Raw genomic sequence first — 26,964 nt, forward strand, 5'->3', positions numbered from 1 at the left:
TGGCCACAAATTCATCGCTGCGCTTCCTACCTACAGAGAAGTGGGCCCCCTCCCTGAGTGACCCTGACTGCTTCCATGAATAAAAGGCAGCCGAGGTGATGCTATGTGGCCTCCTGAAGCTAAGTAGGGAGAAGGCCCCACAATTCCACCTTTTTCGGGGGAATATTTGCTCGTGGGCTTCCCGGGGGCAAGCTGACTGCGTGGAGCCACGATGCTCAGGGGAGGCTCTCTGGGGAAGCGTTGGGAGGCGCTAACAGTACTGCGGAGCCCGGCCTTTGAGGCATCCCGGTCCAAGCTGCAAAGAAGTGAACAAAGAAGGCTCTAGATGATTCCAGCACCTAGCTACCTGAGACACGCCTAACCATTTGTGATTTTTTTTTTTTTTTTTTTTTTTAGCCAGGACCCCAACATCGTAGAGCAGAGACCCACCATCAGTGTTGTGTTCCTTCTGAATTCTGGACTCCCAGAGTTGGGAGCAAACTAAAATGGTCTCTGTTTTATACAAATTAGTCTTGGGTGGTTTGTTTTATAGCACTAGACGACCACAATAAGGAGCTTTTAAAAACTCCAAAAAACAGAAAAACCAAATTGATGCCTGTCCTTCACCCTCAGATTCATATTCAATTAGCATGCAGTGGGGGCCCTGGGCATCAGTGGGTTTTTTTTTTTCTGTTGTTGTTGTTGTTTTTTAAAGCTCCCCCCACCCCCCCAGTAATTTTGATGTGGAGCCAGGAATGAGAACCACGGAGCTGGTCTACACTGTTCAGCTAGGGAAATAGTAGAAGAAGATGTCAGAAGACAGGAAGAGGCCGTGAAGTAAAGACTCTTGACGTCCAGGGGTAGAACTCTGGATTTAATTAGGCTGGGAGTTAGAGACAGTAGTAGATTAATTGGGGAAGACGTTAATTGGAGCAGTGCCTGAGAAATATTAATCTGGCATCGTTGTGTGCTTTCACCTTATTAACTGTAAATCTTATTATCCGCACTGCTGGAATAGCGCCTTCCCTGGGCCAGGTGGGCACCAAAAGGAAAAACAAAATCATTAAAAACAGATTGTCCGACTCAACAAACGGGGTGCTGGGCTTCGGGTCACCGAACAAGAAATGCCAAAAAAGAGAAGGAGAAGGGGTGCCGATCATCGACATCGGGCTACCAAGTTTAGGAAAATATGCTACTATGTGCTCCTGCCACGCACGGAGCAGCGGACAGATATTTCTGCGACGAGTGCAGTTTCAGTCTGGTCCCTCCAGCCCAAGCCGTGGGTCCCTCAGCCCTTAGGTTCAGCGCTGCACGTGGGGACGTTCTGATGCCAATCCCACAGTATCAAGAGCCGGTGACAAAGGAGATCTTCTCTGGTTTTACATGAAAAACAGGAGAGGAGTCAGTCACTATTCATCCTTCAAAACCAGGGAGCTATTTGTAACACTTCAGTAAGAATGTTCCTTTTACCTCCACCAATACAAATGCTATTTTCTGTACCTGTGGCTTTGCTTATTTCCTCTAATGGGCCATAAAGAAGAAATATAAATTATAAAACGACCAACTAGTCCTCAGTTTTTTTCTTTTTTTTACAATTTCAGCATACACACCATAATGCCATAGTCGACTTCTCTTTTTAATGGAAATGTCATGTTCGTAGAAGGCTCCAATAGAAACGGATGGCAATTAGATTCCCATTCACAGCCAAATTCAATAGGCTCTGCAAAGTGGTAACCAAACATATTTTTAGTTTTTTTTAATGTAGAAAGCGTGCATTTTTGAAAACTGTTTTCACACATCATTTTTCTGAAACACAGATGCTTCCCTGCTGTATGTAGTATCAGTTACGAATGGAGACAGCCGACTTGGGGGAGGAAATGCATCTCCTTACCAAATTCTCTGTAGCAAGATCCTGGAGGAAAAAAAAAAAAAAAAGAATTGTAATTCTAGATTCCAGCTCTCGGGCTTCTTATGATAAGACACTGACACGAAGGTATTTCTAGCATTTCAGGAGATGATAGCTGTGCGGGAACATACTATATTTCAATCCATCTCTGCTTCATGGAGGAACTGTTATCTAAACCATTTCAGAGGGCCAGGAATCGATCTTATTTACATTTTTAAAATTCTACAGAAGGTTATTCCTTCTGTGGAATCATTGGAGCAATGATTCTGAAAACTTCCCATCAGTTTAGGGGACATTTTCATTGCTTGGGCAGCCCAAGATCCAACAAACCTTCCTCATTTAGGGAAAATGTTCCCATGCTGAGGATCCTGATTAGGGGCAGGATGTGTCTCTTCTGAGGAGGGAAGATGATCCCAGGGGTCAGGGACAGATCACAGATCTGTCAGGGAGCAGAAAGGTCTAGGCTCAGTTGACAGGATGCTTTGCTTGGGACTTTAAGTCTGGATGGAGGGCCACGAAGGGAAACTTCTTGATGGCAGTGGACAAAAGCAACCGACTGCCCGTGCCCACTCTCCTCTGTCTGTTTTTGGGAGTTCAACATTTTTAAGTCTCCGTATAAACGATACCAGGCAGTAGTATCTTCCTCTGCCAGGCTTATTCCAGTTAGCATGATGTCCGTAAGGCCCAGCCACGGTGTCACAAATGGCAGGCCTGCCTTCTTTCTCGTGGTGACTGTATCACAGCCTCTTTATCTGTTCATCCATCAGTGGACACTTAGGTCGTGTCCACATCTTGGCTACCGTGAGTAATGCTGCGATGAACCCAGGAGCACAGATATATCTTCAAGATCTTGTTTTCATTTCCTTTGGATGTATACCCAGAAGTAGGATGACTGGATCTTTCAGTGGTTCTATTTTTAATGTTTTTGAGCAAGCTCCATACTGTTTTCCATACTGCCTTGTGCTATGGAAAAGCCTATTAGGAAACTCTGGAAAGTTAGTAAGAGTTGGTTTTTGATGCTTGAACTATGGGTACAGTCAGTCCAAATTTCTCCATTTGTTCACCAGGGGGGAAAGGGTTCCAAAAGAATAATCCTATTCAGACATTTATTTAGTGTCTGCCTCATGCCAAGCAGCTGACAGGCCTAGCTGGGGAGATGTGAAGAAAGACTGGCCCTTGCCCTTGCAAAACACATGCAACTTAAAGAGACACTATTTTAATAGACAGTTTTAATGCAGTGAGACAAGAGTTAACACCAGGTTTTGCAGTGAGTGTGGAGAAAGGATAGCGGAGGGCAGAGCACGGTCCCCATTAGTACCTTTCCGCTCGGCCCTTTCTGTAACTGTAGCCGGTCAGATGAGGACTCAGAATAGTAAGTGCCAGGGGCCAAAATGATTAACAAATAATGGCAATTTTCCTACCAGCTATTTTACCCTGGGGTTGATGTTTTTCTGTTACACCACTGTGTGAGCAAAATAAAGTTGCCATCCGTGGCCTAATGGACTTAATAGCTCTAGCATCTTGTCATATCGAACAAACTTCAAATATCCAGCATTATCCATCAGCCATGTGCATTCCTACAGTCCATCTTCTTCCTTTTCGTGGGCAAATTTTCTCATCTGTAAAAACAAGGTTGAGGTATTGTGTGCAAAGGGCTTAGCAAACACTAGGCACAGAGAAAGTGCTCAACAAAGATAATCGTCATTATCCCCAGCAGCACCAAGACTTTGCATCCACCACGGTGGAAGGGCCAGAGGGACTTCACATAAAATGCATGGCAGGGTGTCTGGCACAGAAGGGTGCTTAAAAACAAAATTCAAACGAGTAATGTGAAGATCCGATTGGCTTGATTAAGCAATTCATGAGGCGGACAGTATCCCATCTAACAAGTAGAAGGGGGTCCACTGAGGTCAACGAAAGAAAGGATTTTAAAGGCACAGAGAGAGTGGAAAAAGAAGAAAAAAGGAATTTATTAGCAAGGAATGTATTGTGTAGGCAAGTTTGCCCTCCTAAGGAGAACAGAGGGCATCTATCAGAAATGTCCTACCATTGACCGGGAAATCCCTTGTTGACTCTGAAAGGTCACATCCCCTGGGGGATTCCCTGTGGTCAGGGTAGGTATTAAGTCTTGGTTTACGGACACCATTTGGGGCCTGTGGTTTTCTTTATAACAGGGTTCTGGTGAGCAGTGGTGGTCATTGTTATTATGAGATTGTGATCGATAGCCTTGGACTCCACTGATTGCTCCCTCCTCCTTGAAACTCTTAGCCTCATCCTCTGTTCAGTCTTTTTTATGGATCTTCTAATTCTTCCAAATGTTAATGTTTTCTAGACAGTGTCCCTGATTCATCTTTTCCTTTCTTTGTGGCTCCCATTCTCACCCACAGGTATTAATCCAATCCCATTGTTACCATTGGTCTTCAGGCTGATGACTTTGCAACCAGCAGACCCCTCCCCTCCTGGAGGTTTTTATTTCAGTCTGTTTGGTGCACATCTCCTTATGGATATTTCTTAAGGCGTTTTGAACTGAACGTGTCTAAAAATGAATTCGTCATTTTCTCCTAATTATCCTATCCTCCATATCTTGTTGAAGACTGTCATCCTTCATCAATCCATCCAAAAGAGAAATCTGGGAATAACTTCAGATCCTTCCAGCACTGCCTCTCACCCCTATTCAATCAGTTGCAAAGTTTATCTTGGAATCCACCCCCTACCTCCATCCTCACTGCCACCACCGGAGACCAGGTAACTGTTCTCTCTCCCCTGGAGCAGTGCCACAGTCACCTGCCTGGTTTCCCTGCCTCCAACCTGTCCTTCCATGCTTTCCACCTTCTACGGAGTGAACCTTCTAAAACACACATCTCAGAATAGCATACACCTGCTGAAAATCCTTCAGAGGCTCACTGGAGCCTTCAAGATACAATCACCTTTGCCTCAGTCACCTCTCACCATTCTCCCTCTACCTCCTCCCCAGCCTCAACATTCTAACCACGCAGATTTACTGGAGTGGAATGGAGTGGGTAAGCGGACAGATTCTCATCTAAAAGACCTGGGCTCAAATCCCAGCCTACCTTTTTATCACCATTAGATAACACTAAGGCACTTGACTGAGCCTCTCTTTTTCTCAACTCATAAATAGAAATAAGAATGCTACCTACTGAGCACGGTTTAGATGAAGATTCAGTTAAATAATGCATGTGAAACACCTAGCATGGGACCTTGCACAAAAATAATGGCAGGCACGCGTATATGGCTATTTATCAGTACTGGCAGATCCTTGGATATGCATTGCTCTCCCAGGCTCCTGGGCTCTTGCCCTTGGCATTCTCTGCCTAGAATAAACACCTCCCTTAACTGGCCTGCCCGTCATTTAGTCAGGATTTTAAGAATCAACTCAGACATCTTTTCCTCACTCACCCCTCTTGCCCCCACCAATCCCCAGAGTGAGGGGTTTCCCTAGCACTCTCTACATGCCCATGTCATGTCCCTTCTCACATTTTTTTCCATAGCACTCTATGGAAAAAAATTTCCATAGCACTCTCTACATGCCCATGTCATGTCCCTTCTCACATTTTTTTTTTAAAATAATTCTTTAGTATCCTCTTTGCTTACCTCCCTGCCTAAACTCTGAGATACTAGAAAGTAAGAACTGCATTTTTCATCTGTATCTTGTGTCTGGTAAATTGCTAGACACACGGTAGGCACTCAATAAATGTGGAATGAATGAGTAAAAGAGAGAAAGATTAAATAAATCTTATAGTCATCAAAGGAATTAGAGTAAGAGAATGAAGGATGTTACCTGCTTCCTTGTCATAATATCCAATTACGTGAATTGATGATAAAAAGATACAGAGACGAAGCAGGGGGACTTCAAGATCTGGAGGAGGAGTCGGAAGCTTCGAAAATAGAAAATATAGGTAATAGCTATTATAATTTTATTTTTATTTAAATTTTAGCATACAGAGCAATATTGATTTCTGGAATAGAATTCAGTGATTCATCACTTACATACAACACCCAGTGCTCATCGCAAGTGCCCTCCTTAATGCCCATCACCCATCTAGGCCCATCCCGCACCTGCCTCCTTCCAACAACCCTCAGTTTATTCTCTATAGTTAAGAATCTATTATGGACTGACTCTCCCTCTCTTTTTTTCTCCCTTCCACTATGTCCATTTGTTTCCTTTCTTAAATTTCACATGAGTGAAATCATATGGTATTTTTCTTTCTCTGACTTATTTCACTTAGCATTATACTCTCTAGCTCTATCCACGTCCTTGCAAATGTCAAGAGTTTTTTTTTTATGTCTGAGATATATATATATCTCACATCTTCTTTATCCATTCATCAGTCAATGGACATTTGAGTTCTCTCCATAGTTTGGCTCTTGTTGCTAATGCTGCTGTGAACATCAGGGTGCAGGTACCCCCTTCAAATCTCAATTTTTGTATCCTTTGGGTAAATATCTAATAGTGCAACTGCTGGATCATAGGGTAGTTCTATTTTTAACTTTTGGAGGAACTTCCAAACTGTTCTCCAGAGTAGCTGCACCAGTTTGCTTTCCCATAAACAATGCAAGAGGGTTTCCCTTTCTCCACATCCTTGCCAACACCTGTTGTTTCTCTTGTTGTTAATTTTAGCCATCCTGATACATGTAAGGTAGCATCTCACTGTGTTTTTGATTTGTATTTCCCTGATGATGAGTGATGTTGAGCATCTTTTCATGTGTCTGTTAGCCATCTGGATGTCTTCTATGGAAAAGTGTCTATCCATGCCTTCTGCCCGTTTCTTAACTGGCAGTTAGTAGGTGTTATTTAGGTGCTGAGTCGCCTAAGTTCTTTATAGATCTTGGATACCAGCCCTTTATCAGATATGTCATTTGCAAGTATCTTCTTGACCCTTCCGTAGGCTACCTTTTAGTTTTGTTGATTGTTTCCTTTACTGTACAGAAGCTTTATATTGATGAAGTCCCAATAGTTCATTTTTGCTTTTGTTTCCCTTGCCTCCGGCAACGTGTTGAATAAGAAGTTCCTAAGGCCAAGATCGAAGAGGTTGCTGCCTGTGTTCTCCACTAGGATTTTGATGCTCTCCTGCCTCACATTTAGGTCTTTCATCCATTTTTTTTTTAAGATTTTATTTATTCATGAGAGACACAGAAAGAGAGAGGGGGGCAGAGACACAGGCAGAGGGAGAAGCAGGCTCCATGCAGGCAGCTTGATGTGGGACTCGATCCCAGGACTCCAGGATCACACCCTGGGCCTAAGGCAGGCGCTAAACCACTGAGCCACCCAGGGATCCCTTTCATCCATTTTGAATGTATTTTTGTGAATGGTGTAAGAAAGCGGTTCAAAAAAAAAAAAAAAGCGGTTCAGTTTCATTCTTCTGCATGTTGTCCAATTTTCCCAGTATGTTAAAGAGACTATTTTCCATTGGATATTCTTTTCTGCTTTGTCAAAGATTAGTTGACCCTATAGTTGTAGCTATTATAATTTTAATAAGCACCTATGTTTTTTTTAAAGATTTTTTTATTTATTTACTCATGAGAGACAGAGAGAGAGGCAAAGACACAGGTAGAGGGAGAAGCAGGCTCCATACAAGGAGCCTGATGCAGGACTCGATCCCCAAGAATCCAGGATCATGCCCTGAGCCCAAGCCAAACACTCAACTGCTGAGCCACCCAGGTGTCCCAATAAGCATCTATGTTTAAAAACATTCAGGCCTGTAAGAGGTGGGAGGGGGCACCTGACAACACTGTAGATGCCCCAAGGATCCCTAGAAACAGGCTTCCTTCCTTTCTAAGGTTCTTCATATAAATGTGGACATTTGGGGATCTCACAATGAGTTCCTGGGGATGTGTTCCTGAATTCTGAGGACCCAGGATGCAGGAGGGTGGGATTAGGGGAGCCAGATTTAGCTCTGGAGTTGTGAGCAAGTGGCTTAATCTGTCTGAACCTTAATACCATTTTATCAGATTTTTGTGCGGTTATGAGAATGGACATAAATTCAACTGTGAGCACTTTGTGTGGGCAGACTCTGAATATTCTGTTCCTCACTGCGTCCCCAGCACTTAAAGCAGAGGAAGCTTTCATTGATATTGTCTGAATAAGTCAGAAACCAGTGCACAGTAGGGTCATCATTACGTGTGCAATGCTATGGACTTTACCAAACTCAAAGAGGTGTTAAGAGATCATGTGAATGTGCCCACGCTCTACCCTGGCAAGTGCTGTCCTAGAAATGACTTTCTCATATGCCTGAAATTATGGAGAGACTGAAGTGCCTGCTTTCACCCTGCTTAGCATTATTCCCACTTGGTTGCTCCTCTGTGGAAGAAAAGTTGTAACATTTCCTTGAAAAGTGCAGATTAACTTCTAATTAGGGAAATCTGTAAAAACAGACTACTTGTTTTCTCCAAAACAGAACTCCCAAAAGCTGAAATGTTTCCTGGTTTGTAAGTGAGCCAAGGTTATTTGAAACCGTTTTTCAAAAACGATTTCCTATTAAATTTATTAAGCTACTTCTCAGTGTAGGAGAGTTGGAAACCATATTCTAATCATATAATTGTTCTAGTGGATGCTTCAGAACCCATAATATACATTGATATGTTTTGTGATGAAACAACTAGTCCTTTGGACTATAGTACATTCTTGAGGTGAGCCGACTCAAAGTATTAAGAACCATATAAGATTCAACATTTTATTTACATCTTAGGGAAAGTTTTTGAAGTGTCTAATTTACTAAAGTAACTTACAGCCTGAATTACACTTGGGAAAATTCTCAGAATTTAACAATGGCAATGACTTCCTCCTTCCAGTTTCCTTCCCAGCTTCTAATCGGTATGTTAAAAAAAAAAAAAAAAAAAAGGGAGAGGTTTGGGGTTAAAGGGACAACACTTTTTTTTTCTTTTTTTTTTAAGATTTATTTATTTGAGGGAGAGAGAGAGAGAGAGAAGGCACCTGCGAGTTGGGGGAAGGATAGAGGGAGAGAATTTTCAAGCAGGTGCCGTGCTGAGCCCAGAGCCAGATGCGGGCTCTAGGAGGGGATAGTGGGAGGCTCCTCAAGCTCACCACCCATGGGATCATGACCAGAGCCCAATACCAAGAGTCAAGTGCTTAACCAGCTGAGCCACCCAGGCACCCCAAAGGGGGTCACACTTTTTTTTTTTTAGCGAAGTTCAATTTGCCAACATCTAGTATAACACCCAGTGCTCATCCCATCAAGTGCCCCCCTCAGTGCCCATCACCCAGTTACCCCAACCCCCCACCCCCGCCCTGGGTCACTCTTTTTAAAATGGAAAATATCAGTCATATTTCAAGAAGGGAAAAGAAAAACAAAAACTGATAATTGTGTCATTCTGCCCGTTAGCCTTTAACTGACACCTACTTCCTAAGAAATTGGGCTTCAAAAAAATTCTTTTGAAATGAACCGCCAGTATTCTGATGGGCAAAATTGCTTTAGGTTTAAAAGAATTTCCCAACTTCACTGGGTTCTCTTTCATTTTTGCTAAGGGGAGCCATCATAATAATATTGAGAGAGAGAGAGAGAGAACGCGCCTGCACACTAGGTCGTGCACAGGCTCTTCCACTTTGACTTGTGTGCTCTTAGGCAAATCATTTAACCTACCTGCACTTCAGTTTCTTCATCTGAAAGTGGGAATGAGAATAGCACTCACCCCATGGGGGGCTGTGACGATTACACAGACTGTTCCACGCCTGGCTCAAAATAGTTGGTCAATAAATCTAATCATTATTAATTTATATAAAAAGCAGTGACATAAATCTCCTCATAGCTCCTTGTGAATATGAGCAAAAGAACAGGGCAAGCTTTGATGGAAATTTTTAATCTTGGGCAGCCCTGGTGGCTCAGCAGTACCGCTTTTAGCCCAGGGCCTGATCTTGGAGACCCGGGATCGAGTCCCACGTCAGCCTCCCTGTGTGGGGCCTGCTTCTCTTTTTGTCTCTGTGTGTGTCTGCCTGTGTCTGCCTCTCTCTCTCTCTCTCCCTCTCTCTCTCTGTCTCATTAATAAATAAAATCTTAAAAAAAAAAAAAGAAAAAAATTTTTACTCTTTTTTTTTTTTTTTTTTTTAAGGAGAATGGGAACCATCTTGACCCTTTTCACCCCTCACAAATCCAGTCATTCACCGGGTCTCATGAATTCCAACATAAATAGTTCTGAAATCCATTGCCCTTCATTTGTCTGCATTTCTGCCTCAGTTCCTTCTGGAGCACCTCACCCCTGAAGCTAGAGCCTCTTCGTGGAACTCCGCATCTCTCACGTTTCCTTCCCCTATCAGTTCTCCAACCCACAGAGCAATGATCTTACAACCTATGATTCCAATTTTCTCTCTGCTCATGGGTAGTCAGTGGCCGCGGCTGACCCTGGATTCAGTGCAAGTGAAACTTTGTGTCCTTTTTGTTATTCTCAAGACCCTGCAAAATCCAGTTTCATCTTTCCCCATGAGCCGGCCATGATTTCCCCATGAGCACGCACACGCACATATCCTTGCATTTACATGCACATGTAATGTGTACACACACACATACACACACACACACAGTTCCAGACTCCATGCTTTTGCCTCCCCAATCCTTCTTTATTCTTTAGGTTTCACTTTAGAGTCCACTTCCCCTGGGAAGCCTCAGGCAGGCCTTTCAGGGCTCCATACTTTTTCTACCCAAACATTCAAACTGTGCAAACTGTCCATTGTCATGTCTGCAGACTGTAAACTCAAAAAAGGCAGAGGCCAATGTGTCTTGCTTCTTTTCCACTGTGTATTAAGCGCCTAATGCATTGCAGTGGCTTAGCAAGTATTGTTGAATAAAAATCTGTTACATGATAAATTGCCATGTTTATTCTGTTCTCTTAAAACTTAAAATTCAGCAAACAGTACCTCATATGAAAAAGGAATATTTAAATTAGATGAGTTTTATATTAGTTTCTTTCATGGGAGCGGTGCTTGAGAACAAATGGTAAACAAGAAAAAAATGTTAAAATGTACCATTAAACACTTTTCCCCAGGCTGAACTGCTTTGAGCTATTGAATTTTTCTTTCAGAAACAGCATGAATTTAACGTTCATTTTAGCAAAAGACAAAAAAAAAAAAAAAAAGATTAAAGATGAGAAAAAGAATTCATGTCACAGTCCATCATGTTCAGGCTCAAAAAGACATTAGCATTCAGTTGATGGGAGGGAGGTAAACTCATTCAATCTGTGTGGAGAGTAGTTAGGCAACTCCTATTCAAGTAAAATTGTTTATGCCCTTCAGCCAAGTAGTTTACTTCCAGGCATTTCTCTAAGGGGATAAGCAGACAACATCACAAAAAAAGATGGCTTAGCCCAGATTGCTCAGAAAAGAGTCTGAAGCAATGTTCAAGTTTGTGGAGAGGTTCAATCTTAGGGCAGTAATAGGGAAGCCTGGCAGGAAAGGAAGGAGGAAAAAAAAAAGTGGTACTTAGTGAGGTGGCCACAGTATCACAAGAAAATAAAGCCAGTCAATAGCTCAGGCCACATTTCTCCGGTCTGGCTGTGCAGCCCCACTGCACCTGGGAACCCGCCTGGTGTTAGAGGAAGGAGGGCAGCAATCCACCTGTCATCTTTCCCTGGTCAGTTTAACCTCCCTCCCTCCTTACCTGATCCCTCTAGGTACTAAGAATTCTTGCACTTCCAGACTGCTACTTGGTTCATCCAGGCAGTCCTGGGAAGTCACTCCTTCCCCCCCCTCCCACAGAACAGAGCTGGGAAGTGGTGGGAAGAGTCAGAACCATGGGTCCCTTTAGTTTAGTTTTTTGTTTTTTGTTTTTTTTGTGGCTTTTTATTTAAAAAAAAGGGGGGGGGATTTTAATTATTTATTCATGAAAGACACAAAGAGAGAGGCAGAGACCTAGGCAGAGGGAGAAGCAGGCTCCCTGCAGGGAGCCCGATTTGGGGCTGGAAACCAGGAAATCCGGGATCACACTGTGAGCCAAAGGCAGATGCTCAATGCTCAAGGCTCAACAGCTGAGCCTCCCAGGCATCCCACCATGGGTCCCTTCGAATCCAGCTGAGGCTAGACTCTCATCTTTGGGGGAGATGAGACAGCCCCCAGAGCTAGGAGATTGGGCCAGTGCAGAGGCAGTGCAGCTCTCCTCTCCACTGAGCTTCCCGAGAAAGCCGCTGCAGGCCTGGCAGGCAGGTGGGGCCAAGAACATTTGGGGAAGAATATGAATTGGATCAGCATCGATGTACACTGTACATTCATTGTAATATGGTTTATGAGCCCCGATTTCTATACAACTCAAACTTTCATGAATAGAGGTTTAGTCCAATAAATTTTAATGTATACAACATTGTATTGAATCTGGTTAAAAACAATATCTAACATATGATAGAATGTATGCAATTATGTAAAGAGAATGTGACTGTGTGTGTGTGTGCACGCGTGTGTGTGTGTGTAAGCGTAGAGATAGTAGGAGGAAAGATTTCTACAATATAAAATGTTAGTGGCCATTTTATCCGGGTGGTGATATTTTAAATGGCTCTAGTTTTTACCTTAATATTTTCTTGTACTTAAACAAATTTATAGTGATTATATATTATTTTATAATCATAAATATTCTGAAGTTATTCCTTGTCTTTAAACATTTCACGTCAAGAGCGATGCTTAATTGATGGCATCATGGCACTCGTTCTACGTGAGACCAGAGGAACCCGTGTTCCGGCTCTGCTATGCTCTGGTAGGCCCAATGTGACTCTCACCTGGAAAGGATTAGTGGGTATATCAATAATCCAGAATATTATGGATTAATTTATGGCATTATTACCAAGTATGATGAATTCACCTGATGAAGATTTAACTCTCAAGCAACAAGACTGAAGCAAAGATACATTGAAAGCCCCCCATTCTGTGCAGCCCGGGTGGCTCAGCAGTTAAGCACCTGCCTTCAGCCCAGGGCCTGATCCTGGAGACCCGGGATCGAGTCCCACGTCGGGCTCCCTGCATGGAGCCTGCTTCTCCCTCTGCCTGTGTCTCTGCCCCTCTCTCTCTCTGTGTCTTTTATTTATGAATAAATAAAATAAAATCTTAAAAAAAAAAAAGAAAAGAAGGAAAGAAAGACTTCTATAGATGTGCTTCCGCACTATCTTCAAAGCCACTTATTTGGACCATGTTTTAAACTGACAGTAGGTCCTCACACTCCTCCTGCCCCTCCCTTTCCCACACGTCTGCTTGTGCCATCCTCGTCTTTGCTCCAGCACACGCAGCTGTCCGCTCTCCCTCCACCCTTATGTCCACCGGGAGGGGTGTGAAGTCCTCCCGCAGGAAGTGCATGTGCTCCCTCTTCTTGGTTACCTCCTCAGAGCAACACACCCAGTCAGTTTGCAAACTACCCTGCCTCTTAAAATTCTTCTTCAACTCCCCCAATAGAATTCATAATATTAGATATTGTCAATAATCCCAGAGAAAAAATTTAATTTGCTTACATAAAGCATGAATAACTAGATTTGCAATTCCAAATGTACAAATTTATCATTTCATGTGACAGGAACAAATCCTGCTTGAAAACGATACTGAGTTGCAAAATGAGACAGTGATGCAATAAAAATGTATCCCAAAGCACTGAAGTTGAATAAATGAAATGACAGTGGTTTTGAAGCTTCTAAGAGTCTCAGGCTGGCTCTGGCTTCATAAAACTATTAGTTCCAAAGCACGAGAGCCAGTAGACTCCATTGCACTCTCTCCAGAGGCAGGTCGGCCTCCTGCCAGCGCAGAGTGACTAGAAGTGAGAGGCAGATGGGACCTGCCTCTGGCAAGTGGGGCCTGGCATCTAGGAAGTACGACGAGCACCCCGTGTCAGAGGAGACCCACATGAAGGAGGTTTGTAGGGGAAAACACTGCTTTCCAACATGCAGATTGAGTAAAACAGTGGGGAATTTGGTGTTGAAAAGAGACCACAGGCTCAAAATGGCATTGCGTTGGTAAAGACCAAGTCAGTAAACCAAGACTTAATACCTAAGCTAACTGTAATTCTAGCCCCCACCCCAAAATCTAACATTTAACCAGTCAACATGGGAATCTCCAGGTCAGCACTAGGAAATTTACTGATAGGCCCTTGAGGAGGGCAGCGTTGCCTACATTGGATTTTTTGCTAGTAATTTCCTTTTTTTCCACTCTCTGTACTTTTTAAAAACCTTTCCCTTCCTCTAACCCTTTGGAGCTCCCCTCTACTTGATAGTCATTTAATAAAGCCAATTAGATCTTTAAAATTTACTACAAATATCTACAGAGATAGCTCGTAAAAAACAATGTTCTTACAGGCAAAATATATGGAGAGCCTACACACACACACACACACACACACACAGCCCAAGAGACAGGCATGATCCCTTTTCCAATTTTGATTTAGACTTGAATCCCTCTGCAGAATTCTTCAATAAAAAGGGAAGCTGCTGAGTCTCCTTGTATAAAGACCACTGCGGGCCTACAGCAAGTTGTGATTCCTCAGTCCTTTCCCAGATCGACCCGCAGGTATTTCCTGGTTAATGATACGCTGGGATGCTGCTGGATTGACAAATTGGAGTCTGAATTGATACTAAACTTGGACACTAAGTGCCATCATGAGCCTCTCCCCCCATTACAACAGCAGTGAATGGAAGTCAAGCAATAAGTAGAGAACTGCCTTGTGTATATTACGCAGGTGGTTCCCTAGGCCCACAGACCCAGCCAGTGGTCATTTCCTCAATTCTCAAATGTCACATGAGAATGAACATATTTGGTAAAAGGCAGACTCTTCACATTATTAGTTTCTTGATCCGTGGAAGAAGAGCTATTAGGGTAGACAAAGGCCAAGTGAAATCTCCTGAAGCTTCCCTTTTCAAACCAATATAATAAACCAAAACCAGGATCACACGTTGAGTGGAACAGCAGAGATCAGTGGCACTTTGGAAGGATAGAGGAGTATCACATCCCCACTTAATTCATCAGGCTGGCCCCTGCAAGAACTGAATAGATTCTGGTGGATAACAGCAAATGCTACAAATTTGGCCCAACAGCCATCTAAGCCAAATGTTGTCATTAATAAAAGAGATCAATACAGCTTCTGGTGTGTGGTATGCAGCTATCGATCTAGTAATGCATCCTTCTCCAGCTATCAAAAAGAAAGAACGAAAACTGTTCATGCTCCCATGGGATGCCTGTGGTTATACATTCATGGTTTTGCTCCAGTGAGAGTTAACTGTTCTGGTATCTGTTACAATATAGTTCAAGGGAGCCTGGATCATGTGGATATGCCATGGAACATTAGCACTAGTCCCTTATATTGCTGATGTCACTTTATTTGAACTAGGATGTGGCAAGTGTTCCAGATGCCCTGGTAAAACACACATTCTCTGGAGGGTAAGAGCAAAACTCTAAAATATATCAGAAGGCTCTTATAGTAGAAAAACTTTGAAGAGTCATGTGGGGGCAATGTTAGTCATCTTCTTCATGGTAAAGGACACGTTATCTTACCCTGTCGCTCCTGCAGCTAAGAAAGAAGCACAGCACTAAATAGGCTTCTTTGGGTTTGGGAAGCAGCATATATTGCTCTTGTAGATGCTGTTTCCACTCATTGATCAAGTTATGTGAAGGCTATCAGTTTTGAGTGGGATTCAGAGCGCCAAAGGATTCTGTAGCAGAGTTAGGCTTGTAGTACAAGCAGCCCTACCAATTGGGTCACTGGGTTCAGCAGATCCCGTGATACCGTAGCTATCAGTGTGGAGTTTCTAGCAAAATCCAGTAGGAGAATTATAGTGCAGACACCTTGGATTCTGGAAAAAGGCCATGTTATCTGGAACAGGTAAGTGTATGAAAAATTGAAAACCAACTTTTGGCATCCTTCACGAGCCCCAGCAAATATTGAGCTTCTGATCATGGAATTTATTAAGTGACCATCCAGTCAGAATTACCTATCATGAGCTGAGACCTGTCAGACTCACTATGTCATGTAATCAGCAGAAATCCATCACGAAGTGAAGATGAAATATCTGAGATTGGACTTAATCATGCCTAGGAGGCAAGAGTCATATACAAGCACAGGTGATCCATCTCCCGTAGATTCAGAGATACGGCCTCATGGGGCTCCCTGAGATCAGATGATGGAAGAGGAGAAAGCCTAGGCTTGGTTCACAGACAGTTTAGCTCACTATGTGCTACAAATTGAAAATGGATTGATGAGGCAGGGATGTTCTGAAAGACGGTGGTGAGATAAGATCTTCCCAAAAAATAGAGCTTCTGTGCAGAGAACCTCATACTTTGTGTGGAAAGAAAAATGGCCTGAATTAAGAATGTATATAAAATCCTAGGCAGTGGTGAATGGTTTGGCTGGTTGGTCAGAGTCCTGGAAGAAGCAGGATGAGAAGACTGGGCACAAGGAGGCCCAGGAAAGAGGCACGTGAATGTATCTAGGGGAAGGGGCACGAAGTGTCAATATCTTTGTGTTCTGCATTACCGTCCACTGGAAAGCATCCAGTGCAGAAGCGCCACGTGGACAGGATTACTTATCAACTTCTGTCCTCGTCTACTTCTATGCTTATGCAATGGCCCATCAAGGGAACAGTCATAGTTGTAAACATGGAGGCTCTGCGTGGTTCAGAATGTACAGGAACTCTCTCACCAGCCTGATCTAGCTAATGCCCCTGCGGAGTATCTGACCTCCCAGTAAGAAAGAGCAATCCTGAGCATCTGATATGACATTATCTCTTAAGGTGACCAATCAGACAGTTGTAGTTGATTACATAAAACCCTTCTACCCTAGAAAGGACAGTAATTCATCCTAACATAGAGTAGGGGTTTACTTTTCCTTCCCGCAGTGCCCCAGCTTGTATCGTAATCAAAAAATGGGATTTTTCTTTATGGGATCCTGTATGACTATGACTTGGGACAAAGAGACTCACTTTCCAGCAAAGGAGGTACAGCAGTGGGCCCATGATGATGGGATCCCATGTAATAGATGCTGATATCGGGTATATAGGGCATCTTCGAGGAGAATATCCCATACTCACAGGGTTGTTGTTTTTTATATCATATACCCTATCTCAGCATCTATTACATGGTATTGTATCTCCAATAGACAGAGTACGTGGGTGTTGGAACTAAGGTGCAGAAGTGGGAATGACCCAGTCATCATTATTCCCAGTCACCCTCTCAGGAAATTTGTGTTTCCCACTTCTGTAACTTTAGGCCCTGTGGACTAGAGATCCCGGTTTCCAGAAAGGGAATACTCCATCCAGGGACGATGAAAGTCTCCTTAAACAAAGAGCTATGGCCCCTGCCTGTTTATTTTGGGATCATTGTTCCAATAGACCAGCAGACCAAGAAATGAGGTACCATACAAATCATTTTGAGGAGGTATTAGATGAGAGGCGAGGAGAAATACGCTTGGCACGCGCGCTATCCACTGAGCATCTCTAGGTATACTCCCGTGCCTGATTTTAATCGAAATGGGCAAATACAACTGTGATCTGAAAGGGGGCATGGCAGCCCGAGGCTTAGTGCCTTTGGGACTGTGGGTCTAGCTCCATCACCAGGCAAGCCATCCAGACCATCGAAAGTATACGCTGAGGAGGAGAGAGATACTGAATACTAGTATGGAGGTCACATGATAATGAGTTTCAGTTTCTTCATTGGGACAGAAAGCAGTAGATCTATAGTGTGTTCTACCTAAGGCTCCTTTTGTAGGTTTACACAGAAATTATGACCAAACAGAAGCCAGAAAAAGCTGTGAGTGTACCAGGAAAACTTAATGCCAGAAATAAGTGGATTGGGATGGTCCAAGCAGGGTGCAGCAGAGGCTGGTGACGCTCTGCCCAGAGGCCTTTTACCACACGCACCAGTGTGTGTTGGCTTCTGACAATTTTTTTTGCAAGGCTGGTGAGGGCCACCTCACCCAGAGATGTCTCAGTTGTGGACCTGGTTCCTCTGTGAAGGTGGCTCATCTTCCAATGACTAACTAACATGGCCATACACCAGCCTCGCTCTCTTGCCTCTGGAATGAGAACTGCACTTCAGAGGTAGGAGAGCAGGCTGGAACCATGGGTGAACCACATTCCCCACTCGTGCTGCGCTGTCCTGATTTTCTCACTCCCTGCCTGTTGTTTTTTTTTTTTTTTTTTTTCCTGAAAGTATTCCCTCTATAAGTCATTTGCACCAGTGTTCCCCTTCAGAGTCTGTTTCTGAGGAGCCTCATCTAAGGCACAAGCCTACTTTTCAAAAAGTGTTACTAGGCTAACATTCAGTGCTAGACTCACACCGAACCCCAGCTTTCTGGGCTAGGGATGCTGAATTATTTCCAGGCTGTGGTTGAGAGGGGGGACTAGGACAGTCCTGGAAAAGGAAGCAGTGAGCAGTGTCACCAGCTACGATGACTAAGACATACCCACACTGGAGGCTGCAGGGCAAGTTCCAGGCAACCCATGATCGGCAGCCAAACCAGGAGTCAACTCCGCCGTCGTAAAAACGTGAGTAGAAGAGAAGGCCTCTGCATGTGGGTGGACCGCTCTCAGGAGACCACTTCTATTTCTGGGGCAAAGAGGTCAAGAGGGATTTGTTGTCTTTTCTAAAGAGAACAGCGTACCCTCATAATCCCTACTGCATTCTTCAGGCACACACTATCTTACCTCCTGGGGACGTCAGTCCCACAGTTACAGATGTCTAGTAATGACACTAAATAAACATTTGCTTAGTGAATGAGTGAATACTAATATCCCCAATGTCAGCCTGTGTGTATCTGAAGTGCCTGGAGCCTGCTTATCCCTGTATGTAATATTCATAAAGCACTTTCAGTCCCATGACAGAGGCTCTTTGCAGACAGAGTACAGTTATCTCTCTCTGAAGGATATGGGGAAGATTAATTAGTTAATTTCATAAAGTGCTTCAGGGATGAAAATTGCTTTATAAGAACTAATTATGAATATCATATTGTGTATATGCCATACATTCATACCTCTGAAGTTGAATGAAACGCATGGGTTTTTTTTTTTTTATTGCTATAAGGAAGTTATTGGAATTCATATACCCCTTCTTTCTTAGACTAAGACTAGACGGTTTTTGTGGTTCAAAGTGTAGGTTTTGTGTATCATGCTGCAGAGATAACTGAGTCTGGCTGTGCAGCCGGGGAATTAATGCTAACCACTTCTTGTTTTGGGCTCATTCAAAACTGCAGGCAGAGCCCATTGTAATTTAAAATACATAAAATGTAGCGGAGTCCACATTCTTCCTCTACAGTATCCAGCTGGGAGACTGGGAAAACCAGTAAAACTCTCTGTGCCACAGTTAATCTGTCATATAATAGGACACACTCCATGAAACCAGATGATACAGTTCAGGTATAGACTTAGCAATGCAGATATAGACTTGGTTAGTACCGGTAACTGCTGGTGCAAAAACTGAGCTCTGCAATCATGACTATTAAGTATGTAACCAAAATATTTGATTTCTCTCTCTTATTGTCCCTTCAAATAAATTTATCCAATAGAAGCAATTTCTTACACTGTGCAACTGCATAAAAACTCTTGGCTTGCCTCACAATTTTTCTGCTTATTGTTGGGTTATGTCACCAGACTAACTTGGCAATTAGAATGGCCATTGCTGGAACAATAAATTTGAAAGTAAATCGTCTTTCCCAGCTAGAGCACAGTTAGGGCTGAACTGCCTATATTTGGCACATGGACTCTGGCCTTCCAGTAGCGCAAAGAGACCACCTAGGATTTGGACTTGGTCTTTTAGACTTGGAAAAACATGGGTCTTCCACTCATAAGAACGTGGCTCATTTGGCATGGAATCTGGCCCTGTGCGCATGGAATGAGGACCCTCCCTCTTTTTACCTCCAGGAGTGAAACTTGGCTCCATGCATTGAATGTGTCCCTCTAGTGTGGAAGTGAAACTTCTAGGCATGGAAAGTTGCATGGACTTAGCCCTTCCAGGCATGAATTCCATCCCATCATGTATGAAATCTGGTTTTCCAGATATGGCCCTGAAGATATATAACCTACCTTTGTACTATGGAACTACATCATATGTGTGGGGAGGTTGGCATACCAGGTATGGGGCCTGGACTTCAAGGCACATAACTCAGCCTTCCTGGCATGAACCACGTCATCCAGTTGTGATACCTGGCCCTAAACATAGAATTTGATCCTACAAATAAGGAGCTTTGACCTCTCTGTGTAGAACATAAGCCCAGAGGAATGGAATCTAACTAACCAGTTATGGAATCTGATCTTTTAGATACTGATTTAAAACTTTTAGGTTGCTTTCCCAGTCATAAAATCTGTTTTTTTTGTTTGTTTGTTTGTTTGTTTGTTTTTTTTAATGACTGGTCCTAATTACAGGCATGTAATTAGAATTCCAGGAGTGGAAACTAACCCTCTGAACATGAAACCTGGCCCTCCAGGTATAGGATGTGGCTCTTCAATCATGGAACGTAGGCCTCTAACTATGGAATTAGACTTTCCAGTTACAGAAATTAGTACAAAATGTGAATCCTGCTTATCTAGGCATAGAATTTGGTCCTCTAGGTGTGGAATCTGGACTTCTACATGTGGCTCCTAGACATCTAGGCATGGAATAAATGTTGATTATACTAGGAACATGGTCACCCTGTCATGGAATTTTGTACTACGTATGTGTAATTTCAATTTTCAAACATGAAACTTGACACAAACATGAAACAGCATGAAAATTGATATTCCATTTATGAGGTCTCAATCTCAGAGTGTGAAATCTGAAATCTGGCTCAGTAAGCATGGACCTGCCATTTCATATGTAGAAGTACAATCTCCAGTCATGGTACCAGGCCCTACAAACATGCAACTTGGCATTCCATGTGTGGACTCCGAGTCTCCATGGTCTTACTGTGGTGAATGTGGTATCCCAGACTTGGAATCTGGTATATAGGTCATAGAAGCTGTCCTTGCAAAACATGGGCCCATGCCTCCCATGTATGAAATTCACTCTCCATGCATACATGTTCAATATCCAAACATGAAAATTGACCCAACAGGCATAGAATCTAGTCTGCCATGCATAGACCTTTGAATTTCATGCATAGAACCTAGGATCTACAAGCTTGACACTTAGTACTTCATGTGTGGAATGTTGATCTCCAAGCATGGAAGGTGACACTACAAATATATAACCTTGTATTTCAGTCATTCACTTGGGCTTGCCAAAACATGGAAACTGATTTCCCAGTCACAGATCCTAGAACTCCATATATGTTGTCTTAATGTCCAAGCAGGGGTTGAAGCCCTACAAGCATGGAGAATGGCATCAATGTGTGGATTCTCAATCTCTGAACATGGACCACCTCAGAGTATGGGTCTTGGTGCCCAACCTGTATGTCATAGATTTTGGCTTTCCACATAAGGAATTTGACCTTCCTGGCAAGGAACCTAAAACTCCATGTGTGGAATCTCAACATCCATGGGTGGAATATGGCCCTGCAAGTACAGAAACTGGCATTCCATGTATGAAATCTTGACTGCCAAGCATGGAGCCTGACTTAGAATCATGGACACTGGCACTCTGGTATGGATTATAAGAATGAAACATGGCCAGACATGTTTGAAAGCTTACATTCCAGACATGGAAATTAGCATTTCAGTCAAAGGCATTGACCCTCCCAAACATGGAAATTGTTCTCTGTGGCATCATATGTGCCACACTATGTGTTACGGACTGAATTAAATCCCCACAAATTCATATGTTGAGATTTTACCCCTCAGTGTGACTTATTTGGAGATAATACCTTTAAGGAGGTACTTAAGGTTAAATGAAGTCATAAAGGTGAGGCCCTAATCCTGTAGGACTGATGTTTTTATACAAAGAAGAAGAGACATCAGAGCTTATTCTCTTTGTGTGTGCACAGAGGGAAGCAAGGCCATGTAGGGGTATAGGAAAAAGGTGATTATCTGCAAGCCAGGAAGAGAGACCTCACCAGAAAATACATTTTTTAGCATCTTGTTTTAGACTTCTAGACTCCAGACTATGAGAAAATACCTTTCTGTTGTTTAAGGCATCCAGCCTATGGCATTTTGTCATGGCAGTCTGAACAGACTAATATACCATAAGGAATTAATTAATTAACTATTTTTTAACCATAAGGAATTTAAATCTCTAGACTGTAAGCATAGAACCTGGTATACTATTTGTGTAATCTGAATCTCTGAGTATGAAACCTGGCTACAAAGAACCTGGGATGCAAGAAATCTTACAAGAAATCCATGCAAGAAATCTTAATCTCTGAGCATAGAACCTGGCACTCCAATATATAATCTCAAATGCAGTGATGGAATCTGTATCTATGAGCACAGAATCTAGTTTTCCATGTGTACAATCCTAATCCCCATGCATGAGACACAGCACCGCCTTACATGAACTGAAGCTGGCCCTTAAGACATGAAACCTGGCACTTACGTCATAGAGGTCACCATTACATGAAACTATGCATAATATTTTTCAGTACATATTTAATACTGACATTTCTAAGCATTTAAATTGGATCTACAAGCTTGGTAAATCCCATTATATGTGGAATCTTGGCCTCCACACATGCAGTCTGGCCCAACAAGAATTTATCATTTCATGTGTGAAATTTCTTCAACCTAGCCTTTAAATCATGCAACCTAGTACTCCATGTCTGGAATCTCAAGCATTAAACATGACACCAGGCTCTATATACATGGTACTGATATTCTATGCAGAGAGTCTCAATCTCCAAATAAGAACTGAGTTCCATATGTATTACACTTGGCATCTCATGTCTGAAATCTCAAATTCCATGCATGGAACTTTGCTCAATTACAATGGAAAACTAGCACTTCATATGTTGAACTTTTGTCTACAAGAAATTCACCTGGTCCTGGGGTACCTGGGTGGTTCACTCAGTTAGGTGTCCAACTCCTGATTTCAACTCAGGTCATGATCTTGGGGTCATGAGATCGAACCCCATGTCAGGCTCTGTGCTGGGCAAGAAGTCTGCTTAAATCTCCCCATCTGTACCCCTCCCCTATGCCACTTGCTTGGAGAAAGAAAGAAAGAAAAAAAGAAAGAAAGAAAGAAAGAAAGAAAGAAAGAAAGAAAGAAAGAAAGAAAGAAAGAAAGAAAGAAAGAAAGAAAGAAAAGAAAGAAGAAAAGAGAAGAGAAGAGAAGAGAAGAGAAGGGAAAGGAAAGGAAAGGAAAGGAAAGGAAAGGAAAGGAAAGGAAAGGAAAAGAAAAAGAAAAGAAAAGAGAAAGAAAGAAAAGAACAGAAGAAAAGAAAAGAAAAGAAAAGAAAAGAAAAGAAAAGAAAAGAAAAGAAAAGAAAAGAAAAGAAAAGTTAATTCACCTGGTCATAATAGTGTGGAACTAAGCACTCCATATATATAATTTTAAACTGCAAGCAAAGAATAGTTTTATATGAGTGAAACCTGCCATTTCAGACATTGGTCATGGGTGTGAGTTATAGTTGTTGGCTTTCCAAGACAAGGAACCTTTACCCTCAGGCATGGAACATTAAATACATGTTTGTATTCTCAATATCCAAACATGTGCTTGGCCCTGAAAACCTGGAAAATAACATTTTATATATGGAATATCTCTGAAAATGGATTCAGGCCGGACAAGCATGGAAGCTGGAACCTTACATGTGGATTATCAATCTCTAGACATGGAATCTAGCCCCAAAAGACCAGGACCTGATGTTCCATATGTAGAATTTCAATCTTTTTTTAATTTATTTTATTTTTATTTTTATTTTTGGAATTTCAATCTTGAAGCTAGACCTGTCGCTAAAAGCTTTCAAAATGGCATCCAATGTTAGGAATCTTAATCTCCAAACATTCAACTTGGCTTTATAAATTTGAAATCTTTAAGTCATACAAGGATCATGGGCTTTCACTATTAGAATTTGTGTTTCTGAGACATGCAAACTTGTTTCCCAGCATGGATTATAAGGATTTGTATCTTTAGATGGAATATGGACCTAAAGCATGAAATTATGTATGGAATATAACATTCATGTACAGAACATGGACCAACAATGATGGAATGTAGCACTCCATGTGTGGATTTTTAATTTCCAAATATAGAGGGTGGCTACAGAAGTATGGGTTGTGACATCTAAAGTTGCTTGTCACTCAATGACACACACTCTGTAAATCATGGAACCTGGTCTTCCAGGCATGAAACCTGAAACTCCCTGTATGTAATGTCAATCTCCAAGCATGGAACATGACACACAAGTGTAGAATCTTCATGCTGTTTGTATTAAATATAACTCTTCAAGCAGGAAATCTGGATTTCAGTGTGAGGAATCTCAAGCTACAAGCATAGAACATGACTTGATTTGCTTGTAGCCTAAAACTCCAGTCATGGAAACTGGTGTTTCAATCACAGACCTTGACTCTACAAAAAATAGAGCATAGATTCCCAGGCTTCATACCTGGGAATCTATGCACATATGGATCTCAATTTCCAAGCATGGAATCTGACACTCCATTGTGGAATTTCAATCTTTGTGCAAGGAGCTTGGCTCTAAAAGCACGTAATCTGGAATACCTTATCTGAAACATCCACTTTTAAGCATGAACCTAACTGTATAAGCATGGAAATTGAACACCACGTGTGGTATCATAATCTCTACACATAGAATTTGGAACTATTAACAGAGAACCTGGTTCATTACGTGTGGAATCTCAGTCTCCATAAATGGAACCTGGATGAACAGTCATAGACACTGTCACTTCTTGTAAGAATACACAAAATCCATCATGGTATGTGGTGTTCCATGTTAGAATTTCAATCTACCAATATGGAACTTGACTTGCCATGTGAGGAGTCTTACACTCCAGACATGGAACCTCATGTTTTAATTATAGGCTTCAGCTTGCCAAGTCATAGAGCCTAGTTTTTTAGACTACCCATCCATCATATATGGAATCTTGTCCTCTAGACATAGAACCCAATCCTACGAGTTTGGGAACTGACACTCTATGTATGAAATTTGAAGCCCTGACCTTAGAAATTAGCCTTTCAAATAAGGGACATGACACGGCAGGGGTGGAAATTCTGTTCTTCAAGCATAGAACTTGACCCTGTAAGCATGGAATATGACACTGCATATGTAGGATCTCAATCTATAAGAATGGAACTCAGCCTTACAAGCATTGATTCTGATATCCTCTGTGTGAAATCCTAATCCTTAAGCATGGGACACTGCCTTAGTGTGAGAAATCTGGCATTCCAGACATACAGAGATTGGCTCCTCAAGATGTGGAACCTGATTTTCTAGGCAGCAAACATGGCACTTCACCTTTGAAATCATCATCTTTAAGCATTAAGCTTGGCTTTATAGGAATGGAACGTGGTGCTCCATCTGTGGAATCTCATTCTCCAAGCATGAGACTGTGGAACATGGTAATCGAGACTTAATAGTTGGCATTTGAGTCATATAAATTGATGCTCTAAGGACCTACATCTCCCAGGTTTGGAACGTAGCACTTCTTATGAGAAAGTTACACTTTTAGTCATTGATTTAGTTCTAAGTGTGAATTATACCTTTCCAGGCATAAAAGTTGGTTCTCCATATGAGACTTAGGCCTTCTCTCTAGGCATCTAAACTTTCTTGAGGAACTTAGCCCTCTGAGGATGAACTTTGGTCTTCCAAGTGTTGAATGTAGCTTTTCAAACATGGATCCTAACCCTCTAAGAAGAAAATTTAACTTTATAGGCATGGGAAGTCTATGCAAATGTGAATCCTGACTTTCCAGACATAGAATCACTGCCTCATCTGTGCTTCTGTCTGTGGATCAGGGCCTTCTAGACATGGAATTAGCCCTTCCAGGCAAACCATGGCTTCCTATCTGTTTGATATCTCTTTCTTTTGGGGTGTGAAACCTGAACCTGAAGAAACAGTATCTAACCCATCAAGTATGGAATTTGCTCAACTAGGCCTGAAATACTGAATCTAGACTTCTTGGTATGAAACACAGCCTTTCAGTCTTGATAATTAAGTCTAGACTTTGAATTATCCCTTTATAGAACTGTGCCTCCAGGCACAGAACGTGACATTTCATGTGTGGAATCTCAATCTCCAAATATGGAACCCCACAAGCATGGAACTTGGCACATTCGGAGTCCGTTTCAAATTCCATGTGTGTTTCTTTACCCTACGTACATGGAACATGGAAAACTGTATGTGGAAGCTCAGTCTCCAGGCATGTAATCCGACCCTACAATTGGGGAAACTGGCACTCCACATAGGATACTGGGCAATTCAGTCTCAGAAGGATCAGATATGAATCCTGGCATTATAAGCGAGGAATCTGCTGCCATTCTATGTCCAGAATGTCTTTCTTCAAATATGGAACATGGTCTTACAAGTGTAGAAACTCATAGTACCTGGATTTCAGTTATAGATACTGTGTTATGTAAATAAGCCAAAGATGGCTTCTGTGCATTTGCCCCTAAATTGTTTCTTCACTGCAAGCTAAGAATTGTCAACTCAGAAGCCACAGGTATCATACTTAAATTTTTATATATCCATTTGGTTGTTTTTTAAATAACCCAAATAAGCAGAATTTTAGCCATTTAGAGCCTGCCTGCTTTATGAGACTTTATGAGACCTTATGAGATTACACTCAATATCTGCTGGTCATTGATAAGTAGAGTCTTGTGGCTAGAAGATTCCACGCTACCCCTGCCCTTAGGGTCTCTGAGGACTCAGAGATTCCCTGCCATGCTGTTGAACAACAGCCCCTAGATTTAAAGATCCTACTTCAATCTTCCTCTCTCCTAGGAGTTCCTTTACCTTTTTCCTATTCTGGAGGGTGACCCACTCACTACAAATCTCTGCATGGACTCATGCTATGCGGGACATTCCTCTCTCATACAATTCTGTCCAAGCACCACACAAGAAACTTGTTGTATGTTACTGCCTCCCATAGTCGTTACTGTTTCCTTGATCAGACCCCAGTCCCTTAAATGAACCCCATACATGGTGTCCTCTAAAACTTGGAGCTTGGTCTCCCAGACCTGGAACCTGGCATTCCATGTTTGGAATCCCAATCTCTAAGCAAGGAACCTGGCCCTA

At 42.3% G+C, this 26,964-nt stretch overlaps 1 long non-coding RNA gene across 1 annotated transcript in view; it reads right to left on the bottom strand.

Annotated features, from left to right (window-relative positions):
• Positions 1-840: 840 nt before the first annotated feature.
• The window catches only part of LOC144300345 (uncharacterized), a 111,788-nt gene continuing 85,664 nt past the window's right edge, over positions 841-26,964 (bottom strand). Inside the window, exons 9-12 of the long non-coding RNA XR_013366920.1 lie at positions 5,685-5,781; positions 3,319-3,504; positions 1,590-1,891; positions 841-1,352 (exon numbers count right to left, since the gene is read on the bottom strand). This is a non-coding gene — a long non-coding RNA (uncharacterized LOC144300345). The remainder of the gene's footprint in view (positions 1,353-1,589; positions 1,892-3,318; positions 3,505-5,684; positions 5,782-26,964) is intronic.

The sequence above is a fragment of the Canis aureus genome, chromosome 28 (assembly GCF_053574225.1).
Source record: "Canis aureus isolate CA01 chromosome 28, VMU_Caureus_v.1.0, whole genome shotgun sequence".
In the NCBI taxonomy this organism is placed as follows: Eukaryota; Metazoa; Chordata; class Mammalia; order Carnivora; family Canidae; genus Canis; species Canis aureus.